Here is a 25765-nt window from a genome sequence, read left to right on the forward strand (position 1 = left end):
ATAAAATTACCCCTCTTGTTCCTTTCCCACAGACGATCTTGCAGCGTGTCAGTCAGCCTCACGTGAGCAGTTCCCCATCCATTGCTCCTGGGACCCGGTGGGGAGGGCTGATTTGGAAAGGATCTGCTGGGCTGTCACTCACCTCCATCTGCCTTCAGGAGAAGGATTCTGGGTTCCATGCTGTTTCCTCTTGTGCCTGCGTGGCTCTTTGATCACAATTGGCTTCTCAGGCCTTCAGAATCACAGCTGCCCTGTAAGGTTTGCCCATAATCCTGCTGACATATTGTTCCCTGGCAAGCTCTGGACTTTACTTGCTCCCAATTTGGGATTAACTGCTATTTCTGATGATTCTGCTTTTGCCACAGATGTCCCGTTTCTTACCTGGATTTAAGAGCTGTTTGGGTCTAAAGTACTCCTGACCTTCTCTGTCGCTGTCATCTGACCAGCCACATTTTTTACTTCAAGATTTCATTATTGAATCCATTTCTGTCTCATTTTTGTCCTTACTGACCCTTGTGCACAACATACAACCAGACCTGCATCAGGAATTTGTGTGGAGAGCCTGCATTAGCCTGCAGCACTCACCAGCACTTGCAAGCAAGGTTCCTGTCTGGAAAATAAAAGCAGCAGAGCTCTGATGTGACAGCAAGATCTATATCAGATAAACCCATGTGTTTTCTCATCTTCCTCCCCAAAAGACTTCAGTCATGCTCTGAAGTTTACAATCCTGGAACTGAGTTTGAGCTGGTGAAGCCAGGATCAGAAATGCTTGCAGGCAGGAAGGTTTGTACTCAAATGTTTCTCTTCTTCCCACTTATTGCAGTGTGTGCTTCCAGGAGCAGAGTTGGTTGCCAGCTGCAAGCCAATGGCCATGTGGTTCATTCCAGGGTAGAGCTTGTGGTGATATCGCCTTGGTAGTGGGGTGTGGAGCTGCTCCAGTAATCTTCATCTCATTTGTTGTGCAAGTGATGGGATAGTGAGGGGTTGTGGATGGCTCTTACTGAGCATGTCAGTGAGTTTTGTGGATATGAGCTGTAAAAATCATAGAATCAGAGAATCCCAGCCTGGTTTGGGCTGGAAGGGACCTTAAAGCTCATCCAGTCTCACCCCCTGCCACAAGGAGGGACACCTTCCACTGTCCCAGGGTGCTCCAGGCCCTGTCCACCCTCACCTTGGACACTTCCAGGGATCCAGGGGCAGCCACAACTGCTCTGGGCACCCTGTGCCAGGGCTTCCCCACCCTCCCAGCCAGGAATTCCTTCCCAATATCCCATCCATCCCTGCCCTCTGGCAGTGGGAAGCCATTCCCTGTGTCCTGTCCCTCCATCCCTTGTCCCCAGTCCCTCTCCAGCTCTCCTGGAGCCCCTTCAGGCCCTGGCAGGGGCTCTGAGCTCTCCCTGGAGCCTTCTCCTCTCCAGGTGAGCACCCCCAGCTCTCCCAGCCCGGCTCCAGACCAGAGGGGCTCCACCCTCAGAGCAGCTCCATGGCCTCCTCTGGACTCTCTCCAGCAGCTCCACATCTTCTCTCTGCTGGATACCCAGGGCTGAGGCAGCTCTGCAGGTGGGGTCTCACCTGAGTGGGGCAGAGTCCCCTCCCTTGACTTGCTGATGCAAAGCTCCACTGTGCAGAGGCCATATCTAGATCAGGTAACTTTTTAGAGGCCTGAAAGGTGTGAGCATCCAAGGATACCCTCTGGAGAGTGGGAAGGGAGCACAGCCCATGAAGGAGGAAGACAGATTGTCAAGAGCATGGAGGAGGAGTGTCAGGAGTAGAAAAGGCTCCCTGGGCACAGGACACACTCTCTCTGAACTACCTGCCCCAGAGAAGGGATTGGGTAGGTAAATTTTCCCACCTGGGTGTTCAGAGCCCTTGTGAATGCTGGAGCTCAGAGTTCCACTCCCTTCCCACATCTCCTGTGTCTGGCAGAGAGGGAAAAGCACTGAGGGAGGAATACCCCAAGCTTGCCCTGAAAGCAGGGACTAAATCAGACTGCAGTAATAAATTGCTTCAATTTTGCTGTAATATTTTTTATATTTGATAATATCAGGAGTGACCTCCTGGTCAGATGTTTCAGGAAATTTAATGACCATCTGTGAGAGGGGACCTTGGCTTCACCTTCCGTCTTCCAGGCTTGCAAAAGCTGCCAGCTCATCGCTGGCACGTGCAGCAGCACTGATGTTACCTGGGGGTTAGCAAGGGAAAGTTTCCCTAGGTCCTTCCTCTCCTGCCTGAATTCTGGGAAAACAGGGTTCATGAATCCCTGTTTGTACAGTCAGAAAATGCCCTTATTCCCTTCAATTATAATCCCAAACTGAAAAATTAATTGAGGCAGGTATTAAATTAGGCAGGTTTTGCTTGACTAAATATTTACCATTTGGGAGCCTAATCTATTCACTTAATAATCTAACCCTTTTTTATTTTTTATTATTGGTTTGCAAAAAAATAATAATGTCTGTTCCATTAGGAGCTGCTGCTGGCTTAAGAGGATTTCACTCCCATTTTATGGTTTGGATCAAAGAAAATTTATTCTTGCAACAGATTTAATGATTCTTAGCTAACATTGTCTTCCCAGCTGCAGTTGGACTGTAATAAAAAACCCTTTAGCTTTTGTTAGACTTGCACATTCTTTGCTGCCAATAATGATTAATCTTTCCCCCTACAAGACCATCTTATTACTTGGGTTTGACTTAGGAGCTGCCGTTCCCTCTGGAGCTTGGTCAGGGCTTTCTCCCGGCACAGCTCTGGAGCTGCACAGGTGTGACCTCAGTGCCTCCCTTGGCAGTCTGTCTTTGCCCCCTAATTGCTGGTCTGTGGCGCTCCTCCACACAGCAGAGCTATCTTGGGCATGACAAGGAATTAATTGCAGGAATTCCTGAATACTTCCATGCATGGAAGGGCCCTCAGCATGCCAGCAGGGAGGGTTGTCTAGAAACAGGAGTGAGGAGATGCAGGGGTGGGGGGCAACTCCCACTGCCCCCTGACCTTGGGCAAACATGGGGAGCACAGATCCTCACCCCAAACCAGGCCACTGCCTCCTCCCAGCTCTGCTTTTCCCTTTCCCACAGCTCCCAGGGGCACAGACCATATCCCAGCCATCCTCTAAATCAATGGGGAGGGATGGGGATGCTCCTGGAAGGCACAGGAGGAGGCTGAGAGTGTAGGGCTGCTCTAGGTGGATGTCTGGGACAGCATTCCAGTAGATGATTTTGGGACATTGCCTGACATGTGAGTCTGGAGCCTCATGCTGAGAAAATGTGTGGGTTAGTTCCTGGCCATTTTGTCTGTGTTTTAGAGGTTTGTAGTAATAAAAACCCCTGGGGAGAAGAAGGGAAGAGATGATCCCTTTGCCATTAGCAAGACACAGGTGCTGACCAGCCTGTCACACCATGAGGGAATTTATGGCAGATGAATTTGCTGTGCTGTCCATCTGCCTTCGCCTGTGGGATTTTTGGGCAAGGTGCTCACACTGGAGATGTTGCATGAAGGAATCTCTTCACCCTGGCTGTGCTGGTTGTCTGAAGAGAAGTGACCCCCAGAATTAAAACAGAAGTGGGAAAGGCTGCTCACTCACCAAAAAGCCCTAACACCTATTGCAAACTGTGCCTACCCACCTCCACAGGGGGTTTCTGAAGGCTTGGGGAGCACTGGGGTATCCCTGCAGGTCACTGCTCCTCTGCAGGGACTGGAATCTGAAGGTGCTTTGTCACTGTACCTGAGCCATGTGGGGTCAAGCAAAAATATCCACAAAATTCAGGGCAAACTCAGCAAGTCATTTTGAGCAAAAGAAACACATCCAGCACTCCTATGGGATTACAGCTCCAGTCCTTTCTGACTTAGTTTAAAACAAAATTGCTCAAGTTTTCATTTTGAGGAAGCATTTCATTCAGAAATGTAGCTGGCTGGTGCTTTTAGAGCTGCACAAAAGCTTCTGAAACCAAAACAAACAAATTTTCTTTGGGGTTGGCTGTGAAAAATGTTTTTGGATTTGACTTTACTTCAACAAAGGAACTTGATGGTCTTTTGTAATGGTTTGGCCTGACAAAGTTTGGGTATTTTTTCCTCTGTTTTTTTTCTTTTAGCTCAGTCCTTGAAAGATCCTGCTGATGCCGCTGACATTCCAGCTGGCTGAGATGTTTGGCTCTCCTGAGAGACCCCTCCATCCTCTTCCTGGTCAGGAAAAGGACACAACTGGGCCCTGGAAGACCGCCTGGGTGGAGGGTGATGGTGCTGAGAGTAGAGTTGTTCTGTGTTTGAGAGTAAATGTGGATGAACATCCCTTACCCCTTACTGATGGAGCACTGTGGTGTCCCTGCCTGCCCTTCACACCAAATGGGTGAGTTGACTACTTCCTTTATTTTTAAAATCATTGTACCTGTATTCATAAGATCACAGACTGGTTTTGGTTGGAAGGGACCTTAAAATTCATCTCATTCCACCTCCTGCCATGGGCGGGGACACCTTCCACTATCCCAGGTTTGTCTAAGCCCTGTCCAACCCAGCCTTGGACACTTCCAGGGATGGGGCAGCCACAGCTTCTCTGGGCATCCTGAGTTTGCCCACTTTCTTTTTTGGTTTTTTTTTGTTTGTTTGTTTTTTTTGTTTTTTTTTTTTTTTTTAGTCATTTTACCTGTATTTCTTTCCAACCATCAGGTCAGGGGTTGCCATATCATGTGTAGGGAGGATGTTTTCTCTGTCCTTGCTGCTCCAGCTGGCTGCCCATTCCCCTACCCCTCTGGGACTATTTCTGGGCTCACAACACTTCTCACCTTCCTTGAGCGAAAGCTGTGTTTTCTCACTTCCCGCTCAAGTAACAAAGCCAGCCTTCCAGTGTGAAGGGGACTGATGCAGGGTGTTTGAGGTTTAACTCTTCCATGTCTCCCCTCAGAGCCTCTCTTGCCCCGTGGCAGCCCCCAGGGCTTGGGCAGTCAGGCTGTGTCACTGGCCAGGGTTGTGCTGGTCAGCTGGGTCTCGGGGGTTCCAGCACTGCCCTGAGCACAGGCACTTCAAAGAACTTTCCATGGACAGGAAACAGGGAGATTAGAGGCACACTCTTTTATTTTATGCCAGCACTTTGCAATGTTCTTGCTGGTATTCCTGAGGCCCTATGTTTAACCATGAGCTGGAGGCACCACACACCACATTTCTGAGGGATGAGAGTCACAAGGCTCCTCACACAGCCCAAGAGCCAAGTGGCTCCAAGTGAGCTTCAGGGCTGGCTGGGATGCTTCCTCTGGCAGCAGGGAACAGCTCAGCCTGACCATCACAGGCACTGCTCAGAGCCTGAGGATGGCTGTTCCCTGTCACCTTGCACCCCAGGGACGGACCACCTTCCTCAGAGTGTGCTCTGGGAGGCAGTGCTGAGGTAACCAGAGCTCCTGACAGGCTGGGGGAGTGGGTGGTGCTGGGGTTTTGCTGCCTCTTCTTTTCTCTCATGCCTTTGCACCCTTTCCAGATGTGCATCAGCTCCACTCCCTCCCACAGCAGTGGAGCAAACAGGAGCGGAGTTCTTCCCGCTGGGAAGTGCACTCTCCAGCTGCTGTTCCCCCATGCTTTCTCCCCAGCAAAGTAAACAGTTTACAGAGGACTTTGTAAACAGCAGATTTGTTTAGGATATTGTCTGCATTCCCCGTGCCTCTGTGTTCTCTTATTCAGCAGCACAGGGAGGGCTGACCTGCCATCTGTAGGGTTGGGTTAGAGGGAACAGCCAAGAGGAAAGAGTTGTGTGCACTCCTGCATTCCCTGTGAGCCTGGTGGATTGAGGGGACCATACACAAACACTGTGGCTGCAGGGAAATGTTTCTGCACCCTGCAGAGAGAGAAGCTGGCATGGCATGCCTTTGCAGAACGTGGTTGCATGGGAGAGCAGAGTAAGCAGAAAGCCCCAGGGCACTGGGAGAGATCAGACACCTTCAAAGGCAGGAGCTTCATCCCAGAAAAGCACTGCCTCAGAAGGTTGCTGACTCCCTTGGAAAGCTGATTGTCCACCTAGGGAAGGGAGGCTGTTCAATCAACTCGGTGGGAGTAACATCTGAGGATGTTTGTGCTCCCTTCAGAGCTCTTCATGCAGGGATCCAGCCTGTGCTCACCTTCCCTCTTAACCCTTGGAAAGGAGCAGAGGAGGGAGAGAGCAATTTCCACCTGAGCTTCTGCACCTGGCACAGCAGCTCTGTCAAATTTCCCTCCCAGAAAACTTCCCTAACAGAAAACCTTTAAACCTCAGGTGCACACACAGCAGACAGGAGCAGTCTCAGGAGGGGGTGAAGGGAGCCTCCAGTAGAGGTTGACATGTCAAAAAGAGGGTTGGGGGAGTAGCAAACAAAGATTCAGAAGCAGTCAGGGAACGTTCCTCAAGCCCCAGATGTTTAGTGCAGCTGTAGGTGAGTTCAGTCTTCCTTCTTATGAAACAACAGACCCTGTAGAGGAGGGAGCAAAGCCTAAATATTTCAGTACACTTATTGTCTATTGGGTTTTTTTAATTCTGTCTTGTAAGTCTGAGCAGCTTAAATTTGTGACAGGCCCTTGAGCCATTGCATCTGTAGTCCACCATTCCCCGTGGACAGGAGGGATAACTATCACAGGCCGGGCACTCAGGAGCTGACAGCAGATTGTTTGGCTCTTTGTTTGCCCCCATTCCCTGCCAACCACAAGTTTGAAGCTTGAATTTAAACATCCTGGAGAGAAAGGACAAGATCTCCAAATGACAGCTCCAGTTTGTTGCCAGGGAAGTCTTGCATCCAGGAGACACAAACAGCTCCACAAAGCCAAACACGGGGAGAAGCAATCTGACCCCATTCTCCGCAGCTTGGGCTTCCCAAGTATGTAGCTGCTGGATGCAGTTCTGAATGGTCTCCACCTCCTCTGTTTGTGTGACCATGTGAGGGGCTGGTGACCTGCTCTGGCTGTGTCCATGTGGGCACATTATTAGGAAGAAAAGGCCAGCAAGTTTTTCCTGCTTCCCTCAGAGGCATGGATGTATGGCACAAACCCAGCCTGGCCCAGGAGCAATGGTGAGGGCTTCATTCTGGATGGCTTCTCAGGATCCTTTAAATACCACATAAAAACCCTGTTTGCCTTTGGGGGATGTGGATAGTTGAGTGTTGTCCAGCAGAATCCTGTTGATTTTCTGGTGAGCTCTAACTGTAAATATTTGAACAAAAAATTATCTTGTGTTAACCTTAGAGAAATTTAATCTCTCTGTACATAGTGAAATCTGGCTTGAGTCACATGTGGAAGTGAGAGTCGTAGTTTCATCCCCAGTGGATGTTTCTCCACATTGGCACAGAAGCCAGCGTGCTGCCCATCATGGATGGCACCTTGCTCATCAAGCAGGGCTGAAAGGACAGCTGGAATTGCTGGGCAGCATGAAGATGCATTAGTAGAGGTTGATAAGGTCCTGAACAGGAAAGCAGGAGGGCTCCACGTTGTGTGGGATGACTGAGGCGGGTGGTGGAAGGCTCAGGGCTGTCAGGATTGTTGATAGTTCCCAAATCTGTTTCCTTGCAGGGTCTAGATTTAGCCTGTAGCATGGAACCAGTTTTGCTGTCAAGCTTAAAGCTCAAGCAGATTTTCAGCTCTTTAGATAAAACCCCCTCTGCTCAGCTCAGCTCACTGATGAGCATTGTGCCCTCCTGGGGGGACGGTGGATGTTACAGGAAGGACTCAGTTCCCTCCTTTCGTTTCTTGGACACACACCTTTGTCACAGTGTAGAGGAGACAGGAAGCTCCCTGGGAACCTCTGCCTTTCACCTCCTGTCTGCCTAATTTATCCCTGGAACTCTGCTGCAGCCTGGGATAGCCATACCAGACTCGCAGAGGGCAGAGCTCAGTCCGAGGGAAGGAAGAAGAGTACAAATCACCAAGGAGAGGCTAAGCAGATGTGTGGGTGGAGCGGGACAGCAGCAGTGCCAAAGCAGAAGTGGGAAAAGTGGGAAGAACTGTCTGTCCATGGGGAGCTGATGGGCAATGAGGAGAGAGCTCCCACAGCCCTGCAGATTGTGCTGGACTCAGAGGGCACTTCAAGCATTGATGTTCCAGCTGAGGAGCAGCTGACAGCTGCCCCTGCAGCCCTCGGGTGCCTTGAAATCCCATCTTCCTTGACATTCAGTTAGATCCCTTGGGTGGAAACATCTGGAAGCTCTCAGCATTCTCTCCAAACTCCCCCTGCTCAAGACACCCAGGCAGGCAGGTCTGTTCCTTTTGTACCCATCCAAAGGGAATGAGTGCAGGGCTGAGCTGTGTCTGGGATCCCGTAGGGAAGGGAGATATCCTTACGTGGCCCAGCTCAGCTCCATTCCCCGTTTCAGGCTTTGGTTTGGACGTAGCTGCTCCATGTGAGAGTTGGGAGCTCATGTGCAGGCAGGAGCTCCAGCAGGCTCTGGCAATTCCCATTTAGGTTTGACCTTTTGCTGGATATTAAAGCCTTGCTGTGGCTCAGTAAGATGAACACTGCAGCAAACACAATTCCTCAAGATGAAATATCTCTCCAGAGGGTAATTCCAGCCTCATTTGAGGGTTGTTGGATTTTTTTTTTCCCTTTCCAGCTGAATCATTTATTCCTGGTGTCAGGAAGGTGCAGAATGACTTTCCCCACTGGCTTTCAGAGCTTCATTGATTCTTCAACTCCCACTCCTGCAAATCTGCTGGAACAGCAGCCCTTTGCCTCTCCAATTCTCCCAGGAGGGGAATGGGGAAGGGAGGGTCTCAGAACTGAAGAAGCTCTTCAGGGGACCCATTCACAATCTGGGGGAGATGCCATCATATTTTAAGCTCTGTAATCCAGAGGCAGGGTATTTATCTGTAGTTTTTTTTTGCCTTAAAAGCCTTCTCAGCACTCTGCTGTCTGCATGGTGAGGGGAGCAGGACACATTTCACTGAGGTTGTACAGGGCACTGTGGACCTTTGGCCCTTCCTGCTTTGTGGTTCACTGTTGCAGCTGAACTCTGCTCAGGATGGGTTTGAATCCCTTCAGCAAAGGAAGGCAGTGTGCTCCCAAAATGTGTGCAGCACACAAATCCAATCCGTGCCTGGCTGCCAGGCAGCAGTGACTGAAGCCAGGCCTCTGCCTGTCATCATCAATCCATTTGCAGCCCTGACTCTGAGTTCACACCTTGTGCTCTCTGGTGCAGCTCCCTTCTCTGCACTCCTGGGAGACTGGGAAAGGCTCGTCTTCCAGTTGGGGGTGGGGAGATGGGAGAATGAGAGGCAGTGGAGTAATACCTGGAGGAAAGAGGGTGCCGGAACCCAACCTGAGGGGTGCCATCACATCACTCTGGGGTCGCGTGTGTGGACGGGAACGGCCTGTGGCCACCAGGCACTGTGGTGTGGAGCTGAGGGAGCCAAGTGGGTGTCAAGGGCAGGGTCCTGCTTGACCCCTTTCCAGAAGAGGAGCAAATAGAGCAGGACTTGCTGCCACATAGAGCCCAGCCTTTCCTCAGCGCTGAATGGATCCCTGTGTCCAGCAAAGTTTGTCAGCCTGCGCTGGCTGCTGAGCCCAGAGCTTTGATTTAAGGAGTCTGAACCAAGCCCATTAGCACTTACATGATTCCCCAGCCAAGCAGTTGTAAATGTTTCTATTTGTTCTGCACTTGGCCTGGTTCCTCCTGTTTATTATCCTAAATGTGCCCAGGACATGACCCTGCTCCCCTTCTCCAGCACTCCCTCCAATTCCATTTATTTTCCGCCGCTTCCCATGAACCCCTGTAACATAAGTACCATTCAAAGGACAGAAGAATGGAGGAGGTGGATGTTTATGGAGGTGCTGTGCCCTCCTTGGGGTCAGGCACTGGCACCAGTGTCAGTAGGAAGTGCAGAGGGATGCTGCCAGGGAGCTGGGGGCTGGAAAATGATGGTGGAAGCTCAGAACTGGCAGACATTTAAGCCACTCTTTATTGCAGTGCTGCACAGGAACAAAAAGGATCAATATTTATTAGTTGCAGAAAGCATAATTTTGCATGAAAGGCATTGATCAGCATGTCAGCCCAGACAATGTCATTACATCTTTATGATTTGGTCACCATCCCTCTAGGAATTAGAACACTGTTCCCCTAGACAGAGCTGGGGGGTGAAAGAAGGATTCAGCATGGTGCTGTGATCAGAGCAGGGCACAGCAGGAGTGTTTGGTATCACAGGATGGGCTCAGAGGCTCTGGTCCTCTGCCTCATTGTTCTGTGTTGTCAGTTTATCACTGAGGTCTAAGGGCCACCAAGAGAAATTCCCTATTTCAGAGTCAGGGCCTAATATTTGAGTCCTCTTTCCCAGTGAATTTACCTGTGTGTGTGAAAGCTCCCCCATAACTAACAGTGCACAATTATTTGCTTTGTGGCACTGGCTTAGAGGAGGCAGAGTAGCTCTGTGGCAGCCTTCAGTGAGGTGGAGATGTGTTGGAGAGGATCAGGTGGAAGTAGGAAGGTGAGGATGGTGGAAGTTGTTGCAGGTTCACAGCTGGACACAAAGCCAAAGGGAAGAGGCTGCTGGAGCTGCACTGTGGGAGATGACTGCTGCTCACATCTCTCCATGTTGTGGGTCCAGCAGTTCAAATCCTGCCTTTTCCATCCCTGTGCTGGCCCCAGCAGAGACACAGGAGCACAAGGATGGGCCTGGAAGCAACAGGCCCTGTGGTTTTGCAGAATGCCTGAGTCAGGACTCTGGGTTCAGAATTCCCAGCAGTGCCATGGATTCCCTCAGGGCAAGCCACAAGCCAGCCACACACGAGCAATTGCAGAGCTTGGCTTCCACTTGGATACCAAAATAATCAGCTCCACAAAAACAGACTGCTCCAGTCACTAGGAGCACAGTTTCTGCTCAGAAAAACCCTGAAAAATTCCTCATGGGAGCAAGGAATTCTTCCAGCCCCCAGCACTGTGCTGGATGTGAGCCAGGAAAACATGCCCCTGGCATGGTAAAAAGATCCTGATGGGTTCACAGGCTGGTTGTGAGTCAGTCTAGGTGTTTGTAGATAAAAGGTGTCATCGAGTGAAGATGAGTGGCTCTGTCTGGCTCTCTGAATGATGAATGAGGTGTTGTTCCATACAATCAGAAGGAACCTCTGTGTGAATCATGAAATACAGTTTTTGAGACAGCTGTTCCTGCCTAACCTGACAGGCAGCCCTTTAGTCAGCAGGAGAGGCTGCTGAAGAGGTGGCACAATCAGGTTTAAAGTGCTTGCAACCCACCTGCATTGCAGCTGGTGCTGCAGGGATTTGTGGATCTGGTATCCCTGGCAGAGGAAGCAGGAGGCTGAGGGACCCCTCGAGCATGGGAGCTCCAAACTGCAGCTCATCAGGGTCCAGCATCACCGTGCTGCTCCCGAGAGTTTGGGGGGACTGTACTGGTGTAGGTGAGTCAGCAAGCCTGGGTGGGGGCTGAGGGATGTGTTCCACCCAGCAACATTGGCAAGGAATGAGTTTTCAGCCCCACTTCTGCTCTGCCAGTTGGAGTGCCCAGAGCAGGCAGCTTTGCCTCATGAAGTCTCAGTGAGAGAACCATTAATTTTGTATTAGGACATAAAAACTGAGCTGAACAGACCAGCAGAACTTCCAGCCCTGTATCATGTCTCCACCAGAAGCCAAGCTTGGATGCCTTAAAGGAAGACATAAAAATCCCATAATGCCCATAATTGTGCAATGCAACCCTGTGAGGGGAGATTCCCCCCTGACCCCAGCTGGCAGCAGCTCCTACCCCAGAGCAGGAGAGGCAGGAGCTGCTCTGATTGTCACTGGAGCTGGAGTCCCTGCAGATGCTGTTCTTGTGCACATAAATGTCCGATCCTGTGGTGAAACTCTTTAATTCTGGTTGCTTCAGTGCTTTTTTGATATCCTGGTGAGGAGCTGATAGTCTTGGATGACCTGCTGCAGGCTGCTCTTAGGAGAGCAGAATAGGAGCTTTGCCCCCTCCTGACACCAGTCCCCGCCCTTTCTTGAATTCTGGAATTAATGTAGAAATATCCAAGGCCAGGTTGGATGGGGGATGGTGCTTGGAGCAAACTGGTCCAGTGGAAGGTGTCCCTGCTCCTGTTGGGTGGAAGTGGACGAGCTCTGAGGTCCCTTGCAGCCCAACCATTGTGGAGTTGTGTGATTAACTCTCCCTGTGGCCTGACCCTGCCGTGGTGGGGAGGAGCAGCATTCTCCATTGCCGTGGCTCTGTGGGCTTTTGGCTCAGGTGTTGCTCTACAAGCAGCCCTGTACCAAAGGTGGGTTTCTTTGCCTATGGAGTATTTAGTGGATGTTCCTTAGAGAGGGATTGAGGGGCTAATTGGAGACTGGTTGATCTATGGCTGGGTGTAACCTCAATCTGTGGGTGATAGAAGCACTTTGTAGTCTGGCAGGGCCCTCTCAATCCTCTTCCTTGGACATGCCAGCCAAGCCTCTTGCTGCGAGTGCCAGGTGGAGCTGCTGGGATGCTGAGCAGGTGCTGTGTGACAGAGGCTGGAGCTGCTGGAGACCACGGTGATGGCTCACTGTGATGTTTGGGAGGAGAGCTTGATATGACTTCAATGAGAATTTTTTAATTAGATTTTTGCTAATTAAGTAAAAACTTAGATTTTCACCCATGGAAAAAGACCAGCTCCCAAATAGCCACCTTTAGGATGAGATACCCATCCCAGAGACCACCTCTTCCACTGGTCTGGCATCCCCAGCCCCCCATCCCTGGGTATGGGAGAAGTTAGGTTCAGGTCTACCCACGAAGGAGCAGCAAAGGTGCGTGTTTGCCTGCTGGCAGAACGGGAGAGGGGAATGAAGGCAGGAGAGCAGGTCTGGGCCTGCACAAAGGGAGGAGGTGACACCGCCTGGGATAATTGGACCATTAAATCTCACAAAGGCACCGACACTTTCACAATGTGGCTCAGGGAAACAATCACTCTCCAGTGGCAATCGTAGCTATCTGCAACCATTTTTCTGCTGATCCTGTGCTTAATCCCATTGTTCAGACTCCAGGTTAAATTGTCTTCAACCCACAGAGCAGAGGCCAGGTATGTTTGCAGAGATATGCAGGCGCAACTGAGGGGAAATTTTGGCTCCGAAATCCATTTGTAAATATCTCTCAAATGTCTGCTCCTGTTCCCTCTGCTTCCTCTCTGCTAGCCCTTCCACCTCCAGAAATCTGCACATTGGAGGGAGCCATCCCAGTCCTCAGGTCAATCCCCCTTTATTCTGCCGGCTTCTCCTGAGTACAAAGAATGCCAGAACTGCCTGACACAGTCACAAAATTGGCTTCAAACCCTTCTGGTTTGCAGAACTGCTTTAACTCTTTTATTTACTGTCGGTCTGGGGAGGAGGGGTTTAATCCTTTAGCTGCATTCTCAGACTCTTCAGCTGTGGGAGCCCAGAGTGCCATTTTTGCAGTAACAAAAGTGGAATTTTGCATGCAGACACAGGGCCCCAGGAGATGGGGTCTGAAGAACACCCTCTTTCTGAAGGCTTTGTAGTAAAGTTGTGGCTCTGGGTGCTTTGGGGCTCTCAAGGCTGATCCTGGATAATATCTTTATAGGTTCTTAATTCACCAGCTCTAATCCATGGAGCACATCAATCCCCCCCTCCCCCCCGGACTGATGTTTGGATGGTAAAGTGCAGGCAGGAGGTTTGACCAGATCCCTGAGTTGGGTGTGTGGAGCTAGCTGTCCCTGGCCAGGGACAAAGCCCTGCTCCTGTGTTTGGTCACTGATCCTGTTCAGTTCTGGTGTGTTCGGGGAGTGACTGTGCTCATTGCTGGAGTGCTGGCATAAATCCTGGGGCTAAGGCACTCAAGGTTTGGGATTAAAACCAAAAGCAAAGAGAGTTTTACCCATGTCTTGGGTTTTTCAGCAGAACACCCTTTCTCAGTCCCATGTCTGGCCAGGCAGGGGATTGTATAACACTGCAGATGTTCCAGCTGTGCTGCTGAAGTGCTGGGTGTTGCTTCTGTCTTGGCTTACTCTGGGCTTTGGCAGAAAGATGATTTTCAGGTGTAACCTGGCACAGTCACACAGGTGACTGCAGGACAGAAGTGTGACCCTCTGCCTGGCAGGAAAGGGTTGGATTGGGACAGAAAGATTGTGGGACACAGTGCTGTGGGACATCGGGCTCAGGGCTGGGCATGAGGTGTGGCTGGAGCTCCTTGGGGAATGTGAGCTGGAAAGTTCATGACTCCCAGTAATTAATTCCCTTCCTGGGGCTGTCTGAGTTCCAGTAAGACTATGCAGAGATGCCTGGGGTATATTTATTTTTCTCTTTTTTCCCTTTGATGCCTCCTTCCTTACTGTGGGAGACTCCTGCAGCTCGAGGTTGCTTTTCTCTGCCTGGGCTGGCCAGGGCTCCCTTGGTGAGCAGGTATTAATGGCAGGGGAGGGCAGGACCTGTGATAACTCAGCCTGGCAGCCCCAGCAGCACCGAGCTGATGGAATGGTCTTTGGAGACCCAGAGAGCTTCAGTCAGCACTTCTGCCTGAAAGGAATTGTTGTGAAAGGGTGAAGGAAAGTCACCCCAGATCCCAGGATACAGGGTTCTTCCTTTGGGAGGGTGTGACTGGATTGCTACCAGCAGTGTGGTTTCATTTTAAAATTAATTTGAACAGAGAATTAAAGAAGAGAATGGATTTTCCTTCTGCTAAGGATTTATACACATCCATTTCACCCAGCCCCTCCCACCCCTTCACTGAGCCCCAGGCAGAGTTTTGAGGGCTGGTTGTGGCTCAGTTTCCTGCAGCTTGAGCAAGGACTCGGGCTCTGGTTTCCCCAAATTCAGACATGGGACTCTGTGGCCAAAGCACAGTCTGGAGCATGTTCTGTCGTGGCCCAGAGTGACTGCAGAAACCTCCTCCTTTGTTCTTCCTGTGGAGCTGATGTCACGGTGCCATCCTATTCCCTGCAGATGGTTTTCATCACCCTCCCATTAAGCCAAGCCAGCCTGTTAGCACAGCACACGTCCCAGGACCCAGATTAGTGAAGGAGATCAGCTGTTCCTGCTGTAACATCCGGTGGGATGTAGCAAAATGCTTACTTCCTCATGTCCTATCAGCCTGGAATTATTCCAGGACACCTTAGGGGTAGGAAGCACCTTTAGTTTGTGAGCAGGGTTGTCACTTATCCCCATTGCTCATATTTTCATATCCCCTACACAGTGATGAGCTAACTCAGTGCCCAGGAGGGTCACCCCAGCACCTGTCCCCTACAAACTTGGGACACCTTGATGTCCAGTGTCCACTCTGGGGTGTTACAGGGATCCCAGCTCCCTGTGTCACTGCCTGACATCACCTGTGGCCCAGCGCTGGTTCCCAGCTGGAAGGGGCTGGTGTGGGGCTGGCAGGATGGGAGCCAGGACTGGCAGCTGGCTGGGCAAGGGAACCACTTCAGGCATCACACTGGCCTCAGCCCCAGTCAAATATTTTCTGTCACTGATCCTTACAAGTTTTGTGGCATCCCCAAATGAGGCACAGGGGATTACAGAGCAGCCAGCTTTCCTTTAAAACTTGACCTTGGCATCAGGCTGGTAGCATGGCAAGGAAGAGAGATGACTTAGCTGGCAGCCTGCCTGTGTGTGCCAAGGGTCTTTAAAGCCTCAAAGGATGCATTAGTTTGATGTCAGAGGCTTTGTTTGTGGCATTCCCTGGCACAATCTTCCTCCCTCTGTGTGTGTGTACGTGTATTTCCTGCCCGTATCCCTGATGCTCCCCCATCCTGTGTCCGAAGAGCTCAGCTAGGCAGCATGGGCAGCTCCAGTGAGACAGATGGAGATGGAGCCAGGCCTCTGTGGGGACAGCTGCATCCCTGACAGTCCCCTCTGGTCATGCACCTGTTAGGAGCTATACTTAGCATGGGAAAACTTTCCAGAAAAGAGAAAGCAGGGCAGAAGCGGGGAGGCAGAAAGGCTGAAAATTTGACCTCATTCTCCTCATCAGGTCCCAAAGCTCCAAAACTGCCTCTCAGTAATAGCATCCAAAAATGCCAATCAGGTGAGAGCAGGCAGTGCTCTCAGGCCTGCTGGCACTGTCTGTGGACAGCCTGAGCAAGTGACAGCTTCATAACTCCTGGGTGGGATGCCAGCGAGTGCCATGTGTTTGTCCTGACAGCCCCAGTGGTCCTGAGCACTCAGGAGCTGCCATGTGGGAGCTCTGGGGGATCCTGGAGCAGCCACATGCCAGGGGTCACGGTGCAGACCCCTGTGTCCATCACAGCTCACCCAGGGCTGCTGCAGCTCCTCTCCCTGCTCCTGTCTGCCTGTGCTCCAGCCTGGCTGCCACACTCAGCCATCCATCCTCAGCCCTGGGCACTGCCAGCTGCCCGTGGAGCTCAGGGTGGATGGATGGATGGATGGATGGATGGATGGATGGATGGATGAGGAAACCTCCTGTTGGTGCTGGGCAGGGCTCTCTGTGAGGACACAGGAGGCTCTGCAGCTCTTCCTCTGATAAATGAAGAGCCTTAAGTTAGGTGCTCACAACCTCATGGCAAATTAATGTGCCTTGTCCCCCTTCTTGCAGCAGAGGCTCCCTGGGAGCCTGGCACAGGGGCAGCAGGTCCAGGTGGGTTTTAAGGCCACATTTTCTTTGTGTTCTTTTCCTTTTGTAAGTGCTGAGCTGCATTTTCAGCTCCCAAGTGTCCCGTTGGCACAGGAGGTGCCCAATGGCCATCTCTGCTGTGTCACGACTGCAGCCTCTCTGTTCACCCCCCATCTTCATGCCTGGAGAGAGACTTGCCTTTCCTGGAGCTCCAGCTGGTGAGGAGTGAAACCCTATCCATGCTTGGTGACTGCAGGAAGCTTTGGATGGATGAGAATCCAGCATGGTCGGATGCCTCCGGAGCAGCGGGTGCTGCTGACAGGTGGCATCTCCTCCCTGGAAGGACAGTGTCCCTCTCCAGCTGCTCCCTGCTCTGCCTGATGCATGGCCTGTCCAATACCTGCTCCCCACTTAGCATTCCAGGAGTTATAGCCACCTGAGCTGGTGCTTAGTGAAGGGATTTGCTGTGCTCAGATGAAAAATGCAACAGGCACTTTAAAGTGCCCTGTAGCTAAATTGAGCTGAATTTTCCAGTCCCTGCAGCTCTCAGCTCTGCTCCTCTGTCCTCTTAGCAAGAGGCAAGGAAACTGTTAGGTTGCACTTAGGAGACACCTAAGCATCTACTAAATGTTTTCCCTGAGTGATGCTCTTGGTCAGTGCTTCCCCAGCCTAAGGAGCAAGGTCTGAGTGTGAAACCAGGAAAGAAAGAGGGAATATAGCATATCAGGTGGACACCAGCAATGTTTCCAGCTGATAGGATAAATCCATGCTATTCCTAACTGCCTCGTGGAGATCTTTGTGGCACTGGAATAATTTGCATTTGCACACCTGTGCAGGAATGTGAATAGGCACATCTTACAATTTCCAGGTGCTTGAGCCCTTCTGTGCCAGCTCTGGTGCCCCAGGATTGGTTTCTGTGCCATCAGAGGTGAGGAAATGCTCTTCTCCTTCCAAGTGGCCACTTACAGCTTTTTCCTTTTAAGATGGAGAAAATCCTTGTCACATTTCCTAATGTTTCTGTGTGGTGTGAGAAAATGATCATAGAGAGAATCATACCTATTTCTGCTTGGGAGTGGGAGAAACAGGAGGTCATTCCTCATCTCAGGCCTGGGCTTGGATTGAATGAACCTGGTAATCTGGGATAACTGGATAACCTGTATAGTACTTGCCAGGTGCTTAACCCTTCTTCATATGCCAGGAAGGCTTTCTTGGAACTGGAGGCACTGGCCAACATAAATTGCTTCTGTCAATGTGCTTTATTGGACTACATCAAAGTAGAATCGATAGAGAGTTAAAAAAACCCTAACAAAATGGGCTTTCTAAGGCAGAGCAAGTCATAAACAGACAGGAGTGTTGTGCAGGTCAGGTTTCACCTGGCAGCCAGGGAAACAGAGGGGTTCTGGCTCTGTCGGCGGTGTTTCATTGCACTGGAATATTTCAGGGGAGGGGAAGCATCCAGGAATTGTTAACACACTGCTGCAAGGAGAGGGGCTCTGAGTGGGTCGGGTTTGTGCCTCCCACTTTGCTGTCACAGATTAATACTGATATCATCTCTATCAGTGTAAATTATCTGTTTCCATTTAACCTAGATGAAAGCTTGAGTGTGGCTATAGCATTCTAAGGTAGCTGGAACTTGTTAATAATTTAGAATAATCAAGTCAAATTAATTCACTCTTAAAATCGAGCTTATTTGCATTGGCTGGTCTGGTTTTTTGTGACAGATCTCTGCGGGCATATGTTTGTGTAAGCTTTTTGTGTGTGCTCGTGAGTGTTTGTGTGCATACGTAATTTCCTTCTCCATCTCACAACCAACAGAGGCTGAGCTGGATTTAAATGTTGTGCAGGAAAAATGTGAAGAAGGTCCACCCCAAAGTGGAGCTGAATAGCTGAGGTATAAATCCACAGGGAAAAATGGGGTTTGTAATGGAAATGCTGCCTCGTTTTAAATTATAGCCAGGCATCTGTGAGGCTGAAATTCCTGCTGCAGCATCCAGACGGTGCCTCAAGCTGGCTGCACGTTCTCAGAAATGAAGAACCCTCCCAGCCTACCTGCAGCCTGACCTTTGTGCTGACACTGGCGTGCAGCTTTTGTGCTGCACGGGGTGGGCGCGAGCGCGTGGTGACAGATTGCTGCTGACAGGGAGAGGCTCCTCCAGCTGCATTTCTCTGCAGCCCCTGCCATATATCCAGGGGCTTGTTAGAGGAACAACAGCACCAGCCAATAACCAGTTGGTCTAAGCCCCTGGGACAGACCGTATGGCCCACACTCTGCTTCCTAAGCTGTGAGTGTGGAGTAAATTCAGCTGCCGTAGCGCTCGCAGCCCTCGTGTTACACAGCGAAGGAACACACCCGGGCGTGCGTCTGTCTGTGGCAGAGCCTGTGCCTATAAATAACAGTGTTTGTGTGTGCGTGTGCATATTTATGTGTCTGTGTATTTATTGTGGGTGAGGCTGGTTGTAGAGCAGCCCAGAAAATAGAAATCCTTTAGTGCAAATGTGCTTGCACGGAGGCAAGGAGAGCCAGGAGACCAGGGGTGATGAATTGGCCCTGAACTGCGATGACAGTCCTTTTTTTTAAGTCAAAACAATTTCAGGGAAAGGGTCTCCAAAAAGAAACGTCCAGTTTCAGGAGGTAGCACAATTGAATTTCTGGTTCCTGGCTGCCTGCCTAGAGGGCCTCTTGTCACTTCTACTTTCTTCCAACAAGGCAGAAGGCGGAATTGACAGCAGCCTTCCCGCCAGGCTGTTAGGGAAGCAGGGAAGCCAGATGCTTTGCCTGCCTGCTCCCTCCCCTTCTGCGGCCCGAGAGCCAGAGAGTTAAGTTGCTTAACTCTTCCATTCTCCCTCTCCAGTGTTCCTGGTCTGATCCAGCAGGAATCCCAAGGAACAAAATGCCTGGGAGGGGGCACAAAGGGTCCTCACTCCCAAGGGTGGGTGGGTGTGGGTGTGTGTGTGTGTGTCAAAATAAAGTACCTTTATGCTTTGTATAGAACAGGAAAATGAGACTTTTCTACAGAAATATTCTGCAGAGAGGCACATGGTGGGAATGGGCTGATATAGGAGCCTCTCCCCCAGCAAATTCAGGGCAAATAATATGATTTCAGAGCTTCCAGCCCAAACCCACTTCTAAACTCTCCCTCAGCCCCTGCTATTTATATCACTGCATATAGAGTACACTGTAGGTGAGAGCTAGAATATTCCTGTAATTTCTCCAGCAAGGACAGTATGCTCAGCCTTCTCTTTTCTTTGTGTAGAATTATCATCTTTAGATGTTAAGGGATGTGGAAGGCTTTAGTTGCTGTTGAATTAACATTTTTAAATGCATCATTTCACTAGATAATTTGCTGACTCTAAAATTTTTGTGTAATCAAATTGGCCGGCTGTTTTAACATTTGTCCAACACCATTTTTAAGTGGTAGTTAAATGAAGTGGAGAATGGAGCCTTTTCTTTAGACTCAGGCTGTAGCAGGGTGAGGGTCTCCATTTTGAGACAGGACATGCTCTGTGTCAGGGGTTGTGCATTTCCAGCACTCACAACCCACAGAGCCCTTTTTAGTCTGCCCTGCTGCAAAATGGGGTGACAAAGTGGTAGTGGATGGCCAGGAACTAACACCCCCTGTCTCCCCAAGTTCATCTCATTGCCAAAACCTCAGTACAGTGGTTAAGATGAGATTCCTTCTCCTCTTCTACTAAGGACAAGAGGAAAAGGTCTCAGGCTGTGCCAGGGGAGCCTCAGGTTGGACACCAGGAGGAATTTCTTCATGGAAAGGTTGCTCAGACATTGGAAGGGGCTGCCCAGGGAGGTTTGGAGTCCCCATCCCTGGAGGTGTCCAAGGAATGCCGGGACGTGGCACTCGGTGCTCTGGGCTGGTGACAAGGTGGGGATCAGTCATAGGCAGGACTTCGTTGTCTTGGAGGCTTTTCCAACTTCAATGACTCTGTGAAATAGCTCCAAATGGAACCAAACCAGGGCCTTGAAGGGAAAATTGTGCCAGGGAATTCCAGGTATTAGGAAAAATTTCTCCACAGAAAGGATGGTCAGGCATTGGAACAGGAAAGTGGTGGAGTCACCATCCCTAGAAGTGTTCAAAAAGATGTGCATATGGCACCTGAGGACATGGTTTAGTGGTGACTGTGGTGGTGGTGCTGGGTGAAGCGTTGGACTTGGTGATCACAGAGGTCTTTCCCAGCCTCAGTGGTTCTGTGCTTCTGTTTCTGAAGTTCACCTGCACTGACACTGCCAGGCTGTGGGCAAATGGCTCTGTAGCCTGTGGGCTCTGCTGGGGGCCATCCAGGTACCTCCAAAAGTAGGGAAATTATAGGGTTTCCTTAAAACCATACGGCCCTTCTCCTGTGTGCCTCTTTATGTCTCTCCATGCCCAGGAGCTGGATCTCTGTGCTTCTACACTCCTCCCTCGTGCCAGCAGTCCCTGGTCTCTGTGCCACCTTCCCCGGGCAGGGAGGATGGTGATGGAGCAGGCGTTCCTCTGGGTTTGGCATGCTCAGCTCAGGCAGGAGGGAACACCAGCCTCAGGCAAACCACAAACATTTGTCACCTGCAGAAAGGCAAAAAGTGTTGCCCAGAACAGCCTTTGGAAATATTTTAATTACCTCTGGTTAATCTGGCAATCAACAAACTTGAGGTAAAGATCAGAAGTGGAGACAAAGTCTAAGGGGAATTTTATGCTTGGGGTCAAATTTCAGCAATGTTTTTGAAGGATTTCTAATTGGGATGGTTTCAGAGCCATCCCCAAACCTCCCTGAATCCAAACAGTTCTGATGTATGTGGGAAGCAAATCAGTCGTGCAGCTCTAGCACAGCACTGAGAGCTGGAGCAACATGGGGCTTCTAAAAAACCAGCCTAACCACCGAGGTCTTTCTGTGCAGCTTTACAGTCAGAAAACTTCTTTAATGGACTGTAAATCAGAAAAGGGAATTTATTTTTTGTTTCTCCAGGCTTGAAAGATGAGCGTGCATCTGCCTGACAGCTTTCAGAGCGAGCCAGCCCTGCCAGCCAAAGCAGATTCTCTGTGCCTGCTTCCAAGCAGCACGAGCTGAAACAACTGGTGGCAGAGTGGGGTGTCTCTACAGTCCTAGCCACGAAGAGAGGTGATTATTCCTCCCTCCTAATTCCACTTCCCATACGGAAATTATCCCGTGCTAGAGGCGTGCACCTTCCTCTGTTCTGTCAACGTGAGCTGCTAGGAAGATTTAGTTCAGTAATAAGGTCTTAGCAGTGAAACTTAACAAAAATGAGGGGGCAAGTTTATTAATTATATATTTTACAGTTAATTAAAGATAATATTTAACAGAAGTAATTGCAGGCATCTGCATTGAAGGCACAATTAATTTCCAGTGAGAAACGGGTTGTGTGTCCCTTTGTTGGACTGATCAGAAACAAATCCTGCCTCGTGCTAAACCCCTCTTCCCTCTTTGCCTTTGCAGGAGATGAAACATCCTCCTGCTTGCAGCCCAGGGAAGAGGCTGGAGCTGGGTTGCTTTCTCCACAAGTGTAGAACTACAGTGAAATGGGGATTCTTTGTTTGTGTTTCATTGGCTTCTCTGAGGAAAACAGCGATCATGAGATGAGACGGAGCCTTGGGGTGAGTGCAGGTCCCACCACCAGTTCTGCCAGCTCCTTCAGCTGGGCCTGGTGCCCTCCATCCCATCCTGCCTCCCAGCCCCAGCTCTGGGAGGCAGGAAAGCTTTGTTCCACAGGACTCAGGTCTTTCACCCCTCAAGCTGCTCCTAAGCAGTCTCTTCCATTTGTGCTGAAATGCTGTGTAGGAGCACTTGTCACTCATCTCAGCTTGCATTCGGCATGTTCCCAGAACGTGGGCATGGATGTAGATGAGCTGTCCGTGTGGGAACTTGCTGGGCTCTCGGAGCACCTGCCCTTTGGGATCTGACACAAAAGGTGCCCCCCATGTGCCCTGAGGTCTGTGCAGTGGGAAAGTTTATTCTGCATTGTCACTGGCAATGTTCCTTTTCTCCTAACACCTTTCAGACAGGTTGGTAGGTTCTACCTTGGGCAGGTGTCCATCTCCCGTTATCTTCCTCCTACCTGAGGTACACACAGAGCCTGTGACACACAGCTGAGTGATTTTTATTCCCTCCACTTGAGGGAAGTAGCTTACAATGTTATAAACTGGTGCTCTGTGATTGACTCATGCCACCTATTTCTGAAACACAGCCAATAAGGTAAGAGAAGATTTAGAAAAGTTAACAGTGTCCAGATCTGTTTAGGACAGGAAGGGAGCCCAAAAGTTGAATAAAATCCTGTAAAGAGCCAAGCCCAGCACAGCTGCTCAACACAGAGCCATCCTTCCTGCTTCCTTTTTCATTTGTTAGAGAAACTGTTGGTGCAGTTGGTGGGTTCTCCTCAGGGGCAAAGGAGCTGCTCTAGGAGTTCTGCACACCTCCAGGCAAGGTCCTTCCTATGGAGGAGGTGATGGGAGCTGCTCAAGGAGGTACTTTTCCAAAGGCATGCCGCAGGGATCAGGGCTTCCAGCCTTTTTATTGTCTTCATTAATGAGGGAAAAGATGGAGTAAGCGGCATGTGAATGACATGGAGGGTGAAAGGAAGACAAAGCCGTGCCAAGGGCCAGAGGAGGCCCCAGGTTCCAGCCTGGCCAAACTGAGCAGGGCTGGGCTCAGGAGAGCTGGGGCTGAGCCTGGGCAGCCTGAGCAGCAGACTGGCTTTGTGAGGGCAGCTTTGAGCTGAGTGTTGGCTGCTCTGCTCTAAACCCCAGGTTTTCTGCAGGCCCATTTTGTAAATATTTAAAATGCAGGAGTAGCAGGCCCAGCAAGTCCGTGTGGGGATTTGCAGGCAGGGAGGGGAGCAGAGTGTGTGTGAGCTGCTTGTCTCCCTCTCACGTGTCTGCACCCGTATGTGCCTTCTCCCAGTGCCTTCTAGAGAGATTTTAATCCAGAGAGCTCTGACAGCCTTTCAGGCATCAATCACCCAGCGCCGCAGCCCTGCAAGGTCAGGCAGTGTTATCAGCCTCTCCTCGGAGCAGCGTTTTGTGCCTCAGCAAGGAGGGATGGGCAGAGTGGCTCCTGAGTGTGTGTGAGATTTCCTGCAATCAGAGCTTTCCAGATTCCTCGAGCCAGGGATGGGATCCAGGTCTGCTGGAGCCCTGCTCCCTGCCCTGACCACTGGAAACACTTCCTCCCCACAGAAACCTCACCGTGAAACCACCCACTGGAGCAGGGCTTTGTAGTTTGGCAGGCAGAGCACAGGCTCTGCTCTACCCGATCCGCAGGCACATTTTTGGGGTTGCGTGTTTACTGAAATCTTGGCTTTGCTGGTCTGCAGAGAATAGAAGTTGATTGTTGAGCAGCCAAGGCTCGGCGTCGCCCTGCCTGTACGTGTAAATTCCCTGCGCAGCCAGGCCAGGCCAGGGGGGATGTTTGTGGGGCTGCAGCCTGCTCGTTGTGAGGACCCTTGTCTCTGCTCTGTGCTAAACACATCTCTGGTTACCTGCTCTCACTGGAGCTTTTCTGGCTTCTCCAATCCTTTTCTTGGCTGCTCTGGCTGCAGGGCCTTGTGATAGCTAGCTGGATTTATTTATTTAATAATAAAACTTAAAGAGCGAGTTGTTTTCCAGGCAGTGGCTGTCTCTATGGAGCCAGGTCATGATGGGGTTAGTGTGGAGGGAAGCGGGGCTGCTTGGGGAGCTTAAAATCTGCCAGTCCCACTATTCCTTCTGCTCCTCAGCCTCCTCCAGTAACTCCTTCCTCCTGCACTGACAGGAAAGTTTATGGTGCTGTGCAGGCTGTCCAGACCTTGCCACTTCCATCTCTCTCAGGATGTGGCTGGGATAATCCAAGGAGGGAGTTCACAGCCCAAGGCTACAAACAGGACAATATGACAGTAAAGAGAAGACAATGGAACACTAAGAATGGGCCTTCCTTCGGTTATTTCTTCTGTGCAGTTCCCTACAGTTGTCACAGCATGTATCTCCTGTCCCTCACCTCTTCTATAAGGGACAATGACAACCTCCCCAAAGGGCTTAGCAGTGCTTTATTCTCATGGCTGGGAAGGAACAGCACTCTTTTGGAGGATGGATTAGTCAGGGGTTTAAAACAAAAGTCAGAGGTTTGTGTTCTGGATCCCAGCCTGAGGCATCTGCTGGTCCTATCTGAAGGGCTCCCCCATCCCCAGCTTCACACACGGTACCCCCAGGTCGAATGGGCCACTGTGCTGCTTTAGGAGACTTGAATTTCTTCATCTCCATGAAATCCTGGTTGTGTGATACCTGCCTGAAGCACTGCTTTGGGCAGAGGTCAGTCAAATCACTCCCACTCCATCACCAGTGCTTTCCTCCCCTTGGGATTTACAGCTGGATGAGGAAACCCACCTCCATCACTCTCTGACCTGGGCTGGGCAGTGTTCAAGTGCATCTGACTCCACGTTCCAAGAGGCAGGAATCTGTCACAGTGCCTCGGAGGGGAGGGGGGAGAGGGGTGTTGTTCCCTGAGGGTTTGGCTTCAGGAATAAATCTGTACCTCCACACTCCGCCCATAAAACTGATAACACTGAGATTGCTTTACACATCAGCAACAGAATGGAGACAGCAGAGGCAATCAGGACCCAAAATAATTATGTTTATCATCTATAATCATCACAGAGTCTAACAGCACATTAGCACTTCCAGCAGGCAGTTTTCAGGAACAAGGAATGCAGGCAGTGTTTTAGAGGATGCACTGATTATTTTAAAGGACATCAGCCACAATTGAACATGCCGTGGGGAATTCTCTGGGCTGCCAGCACACTCTTTTATTGCGTGTGTGGGGAACAGGAGCAGGGCCAGTGCTGAACCATCTCTGTAAAGTGTTACTGGGTGCAGTTTCCAGAGTCAGGCTGTGGAAACAACAACTCAGCCTCTTTCCGATTGATCCCAGGGATTTGGAAGGTGTAATCTGGAAGAGCCTACAGCTGCTTGAACCCCTCTCCATGGAAGGGATTATTCCAAGGGAAATCTCTCATGTTTCCCCTTGTGATGCTGCCTCTGCTCCTCTCTATTTTCCTGCCAGTCCTGGAATACACACAGACTTCAGAGCTGAGCTCCCTGGTGGAAAACTACCCTCCCCTGTGCTACTGCACAGTCTTGGGGGTGTGGGGCTACAGATGTCCAAGCAAATCCAAGTGATCTGAGTTCAAAACGGGTCCCTGAAAACACCTGCAAGCAGCAAAACCCAACATCCTTCAACCCATGTCCTGCAGCATGGTCCTCTCTCTCCTTGTGCCCCACTGTTAGGGAGGGCCAAGCTTTGCAGCAAGGGAGAAGAG

The 25765-nt window shown here is 50.5% G+C and overlaps 1 protein-coding gene across 11 annotated transcripts in view; it reads left to right on the forward strand.

Moving 5' to 3' along the window:
• The window catches only part of BBS4 (Bardet-Biedl syndrome 4), a 150883-nt gene that overhangs the window by 69894 nt on the left and 55224 nt on the right, over window positions 1-25765 (forward strand). For 8 of the 11 annotated variants that reach the window (XR_011003878.1, XR_011003884.1, XR_011003885.1 and 5 more), the window contains exons 19-21: window positions 4080-4333; window positions 21427-21579; window positions 21916-22073. The exons of 1 other annotated variant lie outside the window; for it this stretch is intronic. The gene's annotated coding sequence lies outside the window, so the exon portion shown is untranslated. The remainder of the gene's footprint in view (window positions 1-4079; window positions 4334-21426; window positions 21580-21915; window positions 22074-25765) is intronic. 2 more of the 11 variants (XR_011003880.1, XR_011003882.1) reach the window with 2 other exon arrangements.

This window comes from Anomalospiza imberbis, chromosome 13 (assembly GCF_031753505.1).
Source record: "Anomalospiza imberbis isolate Cuckoo-Finch-1a 21T00152 chromosome 13, ASM3175350v1, whole genome shotgun sequence".
Classification (NCBI taxonomy): Eukaryota; Metazoa; Chordata; class Aves; order Passeriformes; family Viduidae; genus Anomalospiza; species Anomalospiza imberbis.